At 35.4% G+C, this 13,442-nt stretch overlaps 1 protein-coding gene across 1 annotated transcript in view; it reads left to right on the top strand.

The window, feature by feature from the left end:
- Positions 1 to 13,442, top strand: part of LOC142354692 (uncharacterized) — a 361,988-nt gene that overhangs the window by 40,276 nt on the left and 308,270 nt on the right. The gene's annotated exons all lie outside the window — the stretch shown is intronic.

A 13,442-nucleotide genomic window follows, 5' to 3' on the forward strand; every position in this document is an offset into this window, starting at 1 on the left:
GGACCTCATCAATTTATTAATGCACTATTCAACTTGCACGGTTTTTTTTGCACCTATCTGGAAAAAGCGCTAGCGGGAAAAACAGACAGGGAAGCTGATTATTGGTATTATTCGTGACAACTTAACAGTTCCAGAAATTCTTCCTAAGTCTAAGTTTTCTTTAAAACAATGGAGTTTTTAAAGGTGAAGAACAACTTATTTTGGATCTTCACGTCATATATTTCTAATTGCAACCAAAAATACGGGGGGCGGTTGCATTCTAATTCATTATAAAACAAAACTCGAGTTGCGTGCAACAGATGATAAATAGGGAAAAACAAACAAACAATTCGTATTTTGTCTCTGTATGTACATCCAAAGTGATTTCAGCGCAACCCAATATACTCTAATTGATTGCCCTCAAATTCATTCTTAATAAAAACCATTCTAAAAAGTTAGGCTTGATCACCAATTTTGAAAGTTGATCAAGCAAGTTATTATCTCATACTTTTTCATGCGTCCCTGCGTTCAAGATTTCACTTTTGATATCACGCTATATTTCAAATTTAATCGATTCTGTGGCTCTTTTTCACTTTTTCTCTCAGAAATCAAGCAACAAAATTGGGGTTTAATTAATCTACAACTTTGTTCGGCAATTCAAGAGAAGTCTAGAAAAGTCTTCGGCAACTCGAGTTAACCTCTTTGAGCTCTAATTGCTTTAGGCTGTCAGAAAAATAGTTTGACATATCCTTAGCAGCCAAAATGAGGAAAACAAACTATATAGCTAATTTTCATATTTTGGGTAGTTTCATATTTATCAATATTGATTAAGTTGTGGTTAATTTATGTTTGAGATATAATTTGCGTTTGACGTTAAGTATGATAGTTGAGTACTAACAGTAGTATGCAATAAAAAAAAATTTAAACCAATCGTTACCAAAATGATGGTTTTCATTAGAATGAGAGCCTTAAGTTTTGCTTTATTGCAGTCATTGTTTGCCCTTTAGCACGCTTGCCTAATGTGCTTAATAAATTCAGCTCAATTCTAAAAGTTCTTAAATTTTTTCGCCTGCTTCGAAAAACCGTTGATGACCCTAAATAAATTATGGCAACCATATACAAGAACATGCACCTCCATTAATTTTACAGTAAACATGAAACTTTATGGTCCTGGATAGGGTTGCCAAGAATTTTTGAATTCTTGATTTTTTTGAAGTAAGCCACTTACAGATTGTTATATAAGTCGAAGAGTAACATATAAGAAGCCATACAAGAGCCATAGAGACCAAAAAGGTTCTCTTTGTGATGCACCCTGTGTACTCTGTACGTGTATACAAACCTCTCCACGGAATCCCTGAAACTCAAAAAAATGTATTGAAAACTTGGCAACCATGGTGAGATCAGGCAACGAAAATTTTTATGATGTGTATGTGTGATACATATGAATATATATATATATATATATATATATATATATATATATATATATATATATATATATATACATATATATATATATATATATATATATATATATATATATATATATATATATATATATATCGAAATCCCTAAATCCTTATGTGTACTAATTTATAAGTTACCCTCTATTTTATTATTCATATCATGCATATTACAACTAAGGTTATAATGACTTTTTATTATTCACGTATGAATATGTTCCCGCTAGTCTACTAAATTATTTCATATTTTGTTCACCGTATTTTATTATAAGAAATCATAATCTCGATTAACATTCTGAATTCAATTTACCGTTGTAAACGCTCTTCATTTACAGAGACAAATTCTAGTTTGGATTCGCACTGCGATTCCACTAAGTAAAATTCACAAATTCCATGTAATTACGGATTCGCTCCGCAATTCCCTTATAATTCTAAGATATCGTATTCGCAACACTATTACAATTCTAATTGCAAAACTCAGCTATAACAGGGCGCAGTCCGCAATAAGGACAGCGGCAAATCTCCACTCGGAGTTCAACCTTTTTGGGAAAAGGCAACTCTAGAGCCCCCACTTCGATGGGAATACTGGAGGACGCAACTCAAACTCGCAATTCTTGCACGCGAAGGAATTGTAGTGGATTTTCTCTTGGCCGACCCCCCAGAGCATGTCATTCTGCCCCCTGAACAGGCATATTAAGTTGCAGTCAAAAATCTTACAGCACAATCCGAACGAGATCGACGCACTGAACAAGCAAAGACGGCGTGGAAAAATCATTGTCAACGTATTGCGGCGGTAGGCATTCTATGCGGAGATAAACCGTGGCAACTTTGTGATCGAAAAGCATCTTCATTGATGTACTTAAGTTTGGGAACGGAAGGGCGACGAGTATTCAATTCTAAAAACTCGACTGTTAACCAAGACGAAATCTCTGGGATGTTCTGAATAAAACTTTTAATCGAATCCATAATATAACTTTCGACCGATATCTCTTTCTTACACAAAAACAGCAAAAAGGGGAACCAATTGAGAAATTCTACGGTCACCTCAAAGAACTCTCCAAGAATTGTGATCTGGGAGATAAGGGGGATACAATTATCAGAGACGTTTTTCATCGCAAAACATGCAAAATGAAGACATCCAAAAAGAACTTCTCAAAGAAACGGTGGAACCTGATAAGGCCTTAGCAAAAACAATCAACATTGAAATGTGTACCCTCAATCAACTTAAAAATGAACGCAAGCAAAACTGAACTCCATTCAACTGTTAATCAAGTACAGCGGATGCGCATCGCGAATGCTACTCCTTTTTCCACTATGAATACCACTGCACGGAAAAAAATCCCACAACTTGTCACTTCTGTGGAATGAGTTGGACCCCAGAACACCGCAATAGATGCCCTGCACGTGGAAAGAAATGCAATAACTGTGGTATTGAAAACTACTTCGCAAAGGTTTGTCGAAAACCTAAAGATTCCAACTCCTACCCAAAGCCTAAGCCACGGGTTAATAATGTTGAAAAAGATGATCACACTGAGGATGTTAACCAAAATTTGGCTGATTTTGATCCCGATTTGGAACCAAACTACTCATCGGATGAAGATAATTGTGTAGCTTCGGTATCTTCGGCAGATTTTACAACTTCTTTAGAAGCAGTCAATCTCCCTTTAGTGTTCGGGAACACAGCAACAAATGTTCTGGTGGATTCGGGTAGCGTATGTACAATGATAAACGAGTCACTGGCAGATTCAATCATTTCCCAAGACCCAAATTTGGATTGGATACGCGAAGCGAATCCCAAACAATTAAAACCTTTCTCTAACGAGCCCATTCAAACGCTAGACATCCTCCAAACGTCAATTCAAAGCCACAATTGGTACGCGAATCCAATAGAAATTCAAGTAGTGACAGATGATTACCGTTCTCTATTGGGTAGAGATTTATTTCCTGCTCTCGGACTTTCCATTCAACAATCTAATAATCAAAAGACAGTTAATCAGATAGATTAAGAATACTGTCCAATCAAAAAACAAATTGCAACCAATTTTCCTGACCTAATCTTCAGAATCGGTAAGTCTGAAGTACATACAGTTCGTTCGAAATTTCATAGAAATTATACTCATCACACCAAAAAGGTTGTCGTGTCCCTATAAATTTATTAGACAAAGTATCTGATGAATTGAAAAAACTTTCAGAACAAGGACACATCGAAAAATTACAGGAATGCTCTGATAAGAATTTATTTCTCCAATTGTAATCAAGGTTATGATGGACAAATCAGTAAAGCTAGCCCTCGATTCCAATGTTCTGAACAAAGCAATTCATAAAAATAGGTATCAATTGCTAAACATAGGTAGCCTTATCGATTCTATTTCACAACATATTAACGATTCTAATCATGGTGATAATGTTTATTTTTCGACGATTGACTTAAAATATGCATATAGCCAACTCATTTGGGCATATTCATTCCCAACCTTGCTAAAAATATGTCACCCTCTCCGGCCCTTACTAAAGAAAAGTGAAAAATTTATTTGGACTGATAATCACCAAAAACACTTCGAGTATATTGAAACCGTAATCGCAAATGCTACAGAAAACACTCATTTTAACCCAACACTGGAAACGCGAATCAAATGCAACGCATCTCGCCAAGGCTGAGGCGCTGCGCTTGAGCAATTGGATTTGAAGGGTGGAAAACGGTGGCTTTTGCTTCTCGCTTTCTTAATAATAATGAAGAACGTTACAGTATAAATGAACTCGAATTGCTTGGTGTGGTTTGGGCCATCGCATTTTTTAAATATTATCTTTTTGGAAAAAATTTTACAGTCCTGACAGATCATAGAGCACTCCTTTCAGTTTCAAAGTCTCTTCGTTCAAATAAATTTTACAATAGCCGATTAACACGATAGATTGATCGTTTGTTACCTTTCGATTTTAATATAGAACACATTCCCGGCACTAGAATGGGTTTAGTTGCTTACATTTCGCGCCAAACGAATCAAAAAGCAAAAACGCATCACTCAAAATGTTGAGGAATTCATGGTAGCAACAATTTCCCGCATTCGCGGCGCGATTACATCTTTCTTCCGTCACTCAAATCAAATTCCTTCCCATAAGCGGCACACTGCCAGCAAATACAAATTAAAAGTAAACAAGACGCGCGTCCATTCTTCCAAACTTGCTAAAAGTAGCACGCATAATTCAAATGCCTCAAATAATTCATTCAATACTAGAGCAAAAGTAAACAATTACAATTCAAAATTCATTTCTGACTTTAATTGCCACGCAAATCACTTGATTATAACTAATACTGCACTCGCATCGCAAATCCACTCGCCAAATTTCAATTGTAATTTCACCGCGAATCCAGAACAAAAAGTGCATCATATAACAATGCCTACAAACGAGTCATCACAAAACAGTCCCACAGCTTCTCCGCAAACTCCCCGAGTGACGTTCCGTACCCCGTCAACCCCTATAGTGACTACAAGTACCAGCAACAACAACACTCAGGCCTCATCGTCACCCGAAAATTGTGACATTGAACTTTCTCTGGAGGAGATTTTTGAGAACAATCTCAATCACCTGTTCACAAAGTCCTTCCTCGCAGTTCTCACCAGCGAGGATGCGGTGTTGAAGGAAATTAGAGATTGCGCCATTCAAGACGACGAGGCTCGATGCAAGGAGGTTAGCTCATATTTCCACTCATTCTGGAAAGATCTCCACGTAAAGTCTGGCTGCTTGTGTGTCGACCAACGCGTCGCCATACCTTATTCAATCAAGGAGGCTGTATTGGAATCAATACAAATGACACACCCCGGTAGTTGGGGAATGATTTCTTTTTCCCAATATGCATGGTGGCCATACATGCACAGGGAAACCATGGCCAAAACCTCTGATTGTGTCCCGTGTACAGATATTAGTAAGAATCTCAAACCTATTGTACCAAAATCTAAATGGCAACCACATAAGGCTTGCCAAGAACCTAATGAAGAAATTCAAATTGACTTTCGGAGTCTGATAATAAACGACCAAGATAAAGATATCTATTTCCTAACATGTATCGACCGTTATTCAAAGTGTCCGACAGTTAAAATTTTTGAAAAGGCTAATGGGGCAGATGTAGTAAAATTTCTTCGAGACTATACATATACTAACAGAATTCCACAAACAATACGTGTAGGTCAAGCAACTTGTCTAGTAGGTGAACAAGTTACAAATTACTGTAATGAAAATAATATTAACATTATCGATGCCCCGGTCGGCGGTCATAGAGCTATTGGATTAGTGGAGCGAATGATTCAAACAATAAAACACCGTTTATCTTGTATGAAAGCTGAAAATAAAGATGCATTCTCAACGTCCCAAGTAATTAAACTATTAGTCTCAGCTTTACGTTCAACAAAACAGAAAACTACAAAGATAACACCGTTTGAAGCTCACTTCGGTAGTTCTGCAAATACTCCTTTACGGAATATTAGCACTACTCCATCAAGTTTAAATTTAACTTGTGAAAAAATCATTAATCACTATTTAGATGCCAATACAGTTCCTGCAGATGATTTCTTGGAGAAAGCCGGATGGTCAGCCCCAAAAGAAGTGATCTGGACATCGAAAAAACCATGTGTAGGGCACAGCAGGACGCAGGCCGGCGCTATCGCGATTCAGACAACAAGGAATCGCGGTTCATCATTCATCTGAAACTCAAGGACCCCATTCCCCGAACAAAAAAATCACCCAAAATCAAACTGGCTCGAAAACTCCCTAACAAAAAGAGAGCGAAACGCCAACTCGCTGGCTTACATGAAGTTTTACAACATGGATCTTTTGTGAAAAAATCCTCCCCCTACAACAACAATTATTAATGAACCAGGGCGATCGCCGGTGAAAGTTCGTGATAGTGACATAGCAAAGTTCGCTACCACAGCCGAAAGATCAACAAATTTGTGGACGTATGCCCAACGGCGTCCTGCACCATACGAACAAACTACGGAAACGAAGATCGGAAAACATAGCAACGATTTGAAGAAAGAAAAAAGGGGATAGATCAAAATTCGTCACTGTCATCGCGATACCACTTTTGTCGTCTCTTCGGTCAACTCAAATGTTTCACGTGCCCTGACAGTCCGCAAACCTGCAAAGCCTCAACCTAAACGTCGTCGCAACACTGCTTCCTTAGACGAACCAAATGATAATGCAACGGCTTCTGAGCAACCATTAATTTTGATAGTACCCGTTCAGCCAATGCCTATATCAAAAGAGCGGCAGGAATCGTCTGTGCCTTCCAATCACCAAGAACAAAATGCAGGTCGCACACGAAAACGACCTCTATTTTACGGTTTCAGAGACGCGGACATCTCCCCAGCCAGTACTTTGGCCTCAACTAGCTCGGCAAAACCAAAGAAGCGAAAAACGAAAATGGAGAAGAGAAGTTCAACGACTGCAAATTCAGTAGTAGCACTAATTCAGTATGCTGAACAGTCACAAATCCCATCCCCACCCAGACCCGATATTCAGATAGGGCAAACTTCACCACCTCATTCCCGGATCAGGTATTATGATTTCACAATTCATAAATGTAATCGCCCTGCGAATCCATTTTCTTGTGTATGTGCCTTTAATTTATTCACTCAAATTTGATTCATTTACGTACTCATAATTCCATAAAGTATTCGCTCTGCGAATCCAGCATTTAATGGGGTTTTCTTATTCCATGTCTTACAATTGCCCTTCAAGTTCTCTTCGTTCTTTAAAATTAACATTCGTGACATCTTTCCAGTAAAAGTTTCCGTTGTGTTCATCCAATTTATCCACTTCCTTGTTTTGATTTTAAAATTGTGAACACATTAAACATTTTTCTTGTCATGGGGGAAATGTGATACATATGAATATATATATATATGTATATATATATATATATATATATATATATATATATATATATATATATATATCGAAATCCCTAAATCCTTATGTGTACTAATTTCTAAGTTTCCCTCTATTTTATTATTCATATCATGCATATTACAACTAAGGTTATAATGACTTTTTATTATTCACGTATGAATATGTTCCCGCTAGTCTACTAAATTATTTCATATTTTGTTCAGCGTATTTTATTATAAGAAATCATAATCTCGATTAACATTCTGAATTCAAGTTACCGTTGTAAACGCTTTTCATTTACAGAGACAAATTCTAGTTTGGATTTGCACTGCGATTCCACTAAGTAAAATTAACAATTTCCGTGTAATTACGGATTCGCTCCGCAATTCCCTTATAATTCTAAGATATCGTATTCGCAACACTATTACAATTCTAATATGCTAAACTCAGCTATAACAGTATGGAACTATCTATGGATCTTGAATAAGGTCGCCAAGAAAGGTCAACAGGGGAATATAAGCATTAACAGCTTTCAAAGATAGGGCAATTGAAAGAAAAATTTATGACACAAAAACTTCTGTTTAAATCCATGTTGCAAAAATGGGATTGGAATTAGCGTAAGCTACAACCATTGTATCTATGTTTCAATGAAAGTGTCCGGATGAATAATTCAAATTTTATTTGTTTCTCAGGAAAACATATTTGTAGAAAGCATGCTGTAACTGAGTCTTTTTAATCTTATTTCTCTTTGCCAATCTGCAATACCAAAGCCGTAAATCTGGTTAGACTAAAAAGAAAAGTGTTTGCTGGCTTGTTTCAACCAAATAGGAGATAACCCACCTCACCAATTGCAAAACGAACTCAAGCTAATAACTTATATCTCTACGAATTCTCTGAGTTGAATTCTACAACTAGTTTTTTTTTCCTCTTAGTTCTCTACAAAAAAATTGGACTGTTCTAAAAACCTGCAGCACAAAAATAAACGCTAAGTCCAACAATATTAATTATCTCATTTAGATACCTTGCGTTACGCACCAAGCTTATGTTTCGCTCTTGGTTAACTACCCTGCTGCCATTTTTATAAACAAAAGAAAAAAAATTATTAATAGAGTTTGAACTCGACAGCAATTGCTTGACATCTTATGTTTAGCGGTTCATTCATGCGAATATAATAACTCCAACCAAGTCTTCCACAGTTTTTATCTTTATCAATTGGAAAGTGTTTGTTTGAGAAGTGATTCCATTATCTAAGAAAACTTACATTATCCAGTATTTGCCATTATTGAGAAATTATTTACGATACAAAATATTGACCCATATCAGTCACACCAACTCTAGCAAATTTTTGAGCGATTACTACTTGAACAACTAACTCACCACCTAACTCTTAATGGTCTGATTAACAAGAATCAATTCGGATTTCAAAAGCAAAAGTCCTGTCTCGATACCATCATTTCATTAACTGAAAAAATAAACCAATGCGTTGACGAAAACGAATTTGTTGTCACAATTTTTTCAGATTTAGCAAAGGCTTTAAACTCAATATCTATAGATGTTTTTATGATCAAAATATAAAGGTATGGAATTGGCGAGAATGCAAGAAGCTTATTAAACTCTTATTCAACAGATTGGGTTGTCATAAATCACGGTGTTCCTCAGGGAACTGTCTTAGGGCCTTTAATTTTTCTACTTCATGTCAACGACTTCAGTGAAGCTGTACCAATGAATTGTGAGGTATTAAAATTTGCCGAGGATACACCAAATCTATGTCATGCAAAGAATGAAGCAAAGTTGCGGCTAATAGCTGAGGATACATTAAGCAAGACAGATCAATATGAAACAAAACAGGTTAACATTGAATCAGGAAAAACTGGAGTTAATTGTGTTCAGAAACGCAAAATTGCCCATCATTGAAACTGTCGATTTCAATGGACACCGATTGCAAGCATCTGAAAAATGTAGATACTTAGGTGTAATAATTGATAGGGAACTGACATGCCAAAATCAACTAAATAAGGTTATCATTAAAATGGATTCAGCAATCAGATCATTATATTTGGTGTGTTACCAGATACCGTTAACAACAAGAATAAATCTTTTTAAATCACTAGTTTTTGTCTCAATTAGATTTTTGTGCGATTTTTTTCAAAGTTTACCATCTTACTCTATTGACAGAATCAACAAACAGATAACAGGGGCATAAAAGTTTGCTTTATGAAATCCATATACGGTACTGCCAGAGATCTACTTCTGGAGACTAAAATTCTCCCGGCAGAACTCCAAATAACACTTGTGTCATTATACAGGTCTTTCAATATTCTCCAACAAACAAGAAATCGCTGTAATAAACATTTCAGATTTTTAGAAAACGAGCCAATTATTGCAAACAAACGAACCCATAACCTTTTCTTAGAACAAAAATAAGTCAAAATGGAGCAATGGTTCGATTTTTGTTTTTTGTAACTTCATTCGAAAATGGAACACACTTCCATTTAAAATCAGAAAAAAAACGTCGAAGACCAAATTTATACAAAAATTAACAGCGGAAGTGCTTAAACGACACGAAAGAGTTCCAATAGACAGAAGCGTTGCAGGATTAAAACATTTTTTTTATTAAATTATTTTAAGAAAACGGAACCTTATTTTGTTATGATTTAGAAAATAAAAATGTTTAATCAATAAATCTCTAACATGTAACATTAACCAAGTGGTTAGTTTTATTTACATGTTTCAGATAAAAAAAAAGTTCTGATACACTACTTAGGAAGAATTACCACAATGACTCAAGGCACAATTTAAAAACAAGATCATTGATGTTGCAAAATTCTAATGCAAAAATAAAAATTTTGAAGCCCGATTTTGATTAAAAAATTATAATTGAGGCAAATTTATGTAGGTTATTTTGGCAAAACATTTGGAAGTAAAGTTAGGGGAAAACAAAGAGTGATAGAATTTATAAAGCGCGACATATTTTGATTTTATAAACTGTGAAAGGTGCATTACGTTGAAGCAAGCTTTATTAAAAAAATTTTGTTGACACAGAATTATTACGCTCAGTCCCAGTTCTGGGGGGGGGGGGTGCCATTCCGGGTCGTTAAATACACGGTCCCGGAAGAAGTTAATGACCCGGTAATTCGAATCACAAATCTGGTATTTCGGAAAATTGACCCGGTCTTCCTACAACGCGAAAATCGACGCTTCTCACAAGCAAAACCGATTAAACCGACGAAAACCGACAGAAACCGACGCACGTACGTCATTTTTGTCGGTATTTCTCAACGCGGGTAGACAACAGAAATAATTCTGTTATTGTCTGGTCTATTGTCTCACAGTCGCACAGTTTTGCACTGTCTGGTTTGTCGAATCACTGTCGAAGAATTTCTGATTCTTCGCATTATTTCGCACAATTTCGCACAATTTCCCGGAATTTCGATTCATACTCCAATTATTGTCCGGACTGTCGAGTCATGGGTGCTTGCGTCTGGAGCGTCTGGTTCATACTACCACGATCTCAACCCGGGAAGGCTATAGGAAGAATTCTTTGAGAAAAATTGGTTTTGGTGACCACAAAAAGATTCATGGGTTCATAGAATTATCAAGAAAGCCAGTTTCTCTATTCTGTTTTGAAAACTTTCTTTTTTGTTTTCTTTATTTCGATAATGTAATGACGGCTAATTTTAGAGAAAATTGTTTTGAGGAATCCACTGCATCAATTGAAGCCTAAGGTACAATCTCAATGCTGAAGTTTGCTAAATTTCTCCTGTTGGTTTACAATAAGTGTTGCTACAAATTTTTTTATTAGAAAAGCAACTTACGAAGCTACAAAATTTTGATTCATTACAAAATAAAGCTCCAAAGACGAAAAACAGAAGATAATCAGAGAAAAACTAAAAGCGAATTCTGATATGTTCTTGGTAAGTAAATATAAAGTGATTTCAGTTTGCTATTATCGTTAATTGCTGAAAATGGGAGAACAACTTCATAAAAATGTTCATAATCTCAAGAATTTCATGGAGAGCTATATTTATTTATTGATAGTGGGGTGTTCAAGTTTCATGTACACTTTGTGATTAAATTCAACCACGCTTTTTGACGTACAGAGAACTAACTACGTAAATGTTAAGACAAATCAATTGAGTTTTATTAGAATAACAGCTTTAATTTTTGATCTTTATGCTACTTTTGCTTTTCTGTTTAGTGTGACCCTGAGTTTGCTTAATATGCTTAGTGGACACAGCTTCAACAGTTTGTAATCTTTTTTACCTGTGTCTGAAAAAAGAAGGTGGTTTCAAGAAAATTTTATATTCCTTTATGTGCAGTTTTCCTTAATTATGATTATATTGAGGTCATTGAGTTCGCCCAGGCTTAGGTTTTCCTGTATAGTCTGAAAATTAATCTCACCCCAAAATGAAATCGGAGCAGAACAACGTCATTCTTTCGTAGCTTATAACTGGTAATTACTATAGTAGCATATACACTATTTAAACTAGCTAGTTTGTAGGCAATTAACACAAATCCCATTTAGTTTAATGATTACAACTTGCTACGCAATTAAATGTTACAAGTACCCACTAGGAAGCTCGCATCGCATATAAAGCAAACTTTGTTGGCGGGAGTTAAGTTGAACATATTACTTTTCATGAAGTAAATTTTACTCGAAAATCAGACAGGCTATTGTAAATTGTGACATGAAAAAAATACTGGCCATCCTAAAAAAACAGAATGTCTCTGGACTAATTCAACGCTGATTTGTTCTGCCACCAACCTCCGGGAAGTTCAAATGTCTAAAAAAATTGATAGAAAACAAATTATTTTGATGCAACAACTTGAAACACAATTTACGAAGAGATTGGGCAGGTACTTGAAGCATATAAAATTAAAAATATAAAAAAACTTGACGAACAATCCTGGTGCGTAGTTAATAAAGGCGGTACAATTTTCAAAGATGAAGCCGAGTTAAAATTACCAAAAGTGAGCTTCAAGCAATTTTATGCAAGTTCTGTTTATTGTTTAATTGGCAAAGCGTATGTAGAATCAAAAAGATAAAAAGTTTATGAAGCGCAGCAAATTCTGATTTTATATCAAAAGTGTGAAGAGTGGAACATTATTAAAAGCACACATGATATATATTTCAATAATAGTTAGTGGTGATGCCAAACTCTAAACAGAGGTCAAAACACTTCGTTTTTAGTGTTAAATTTAAAAAAAAAATCAGTTCATTTCAAATTTACTGGTGCAATTTTTGAAGCGCAGCTTAACAATGAATGCTATGAAAACATAAAAGAATACAAAACACGCATGCAAATATATAAAAACAATTGCAACAATTTAGTTATTATCTGATATGTGTTGACAAAGAGCGGTAAATTATTCATTGGCTAATATCAGCTACTTTTTTCATCAAAATAATCAGTATAATTAGTATATATTTTTACCTTTTGATGCTTCTGATGAGGCAATGAAAAATAGCTCCAAAAGTAAATAACATGATTCGCTTAATTATAGTTTGTTGATACTTTGTATCAACTATGAGTTTTTAGTTGCTTCCTCTGACTGCTTTTGTGTCGCCGTCAGTATTTTTGTCACCCTTTATAAAAAATTCTGGTAAATAGTGCAGTTTTGTCTTTCATTGACATGCAATCTATTAAACAAGGTCCAAATTCAACTAGTGTTATTGAAGTTTCGACTTTATTTTTTTGTCGTGATAATTTGTTCAACTGCGATAGATTTTAATTGCGAGAGCCTTTTTGAAGAAGGACCCAAACAGCCTAATAACGGTTGGCTTAAAACTAAGGGAGGCTAACTTAGTGCGCGGTTCATTATCATGAAATGTGGTTGTCCGGTGTTTATAGTTCCTCAATTGTCGGCTAATTCTGTGTCTTAAAAATTGTATGTCGTCCAATTGAGAAACCACGATCGATGAAGTATTATCCTTAGTATTCAAAAATTTAACGAGCGTTCTCCGCTTCCTCGATAACATAACGAGCCAGTTAACCTGGACCTCAAAATATTTTTCTGTAAAAAGGTCTTTTAAGTGTGGGATATGGCGACAAAGGAACAATTGTACTAGTTATTATATAATATTAAACAAAATATAGCAAATTCTACTATAAT

The sequence above is a fragment of the Convolutriloba macropyga genome, chromosome 15 (genome assembly GCF_964194025.1).
Source record: "Convolutriloba macropyga chromosome 15, txConMacr16.3, whole genome shotgun sequence".
Lineage (NCBI taxonomy): Eukaryota > Metazoa > Xenacoelomorpha > Acoela > Convolutidae > Convolutriloba > Convolutriloba macropyga.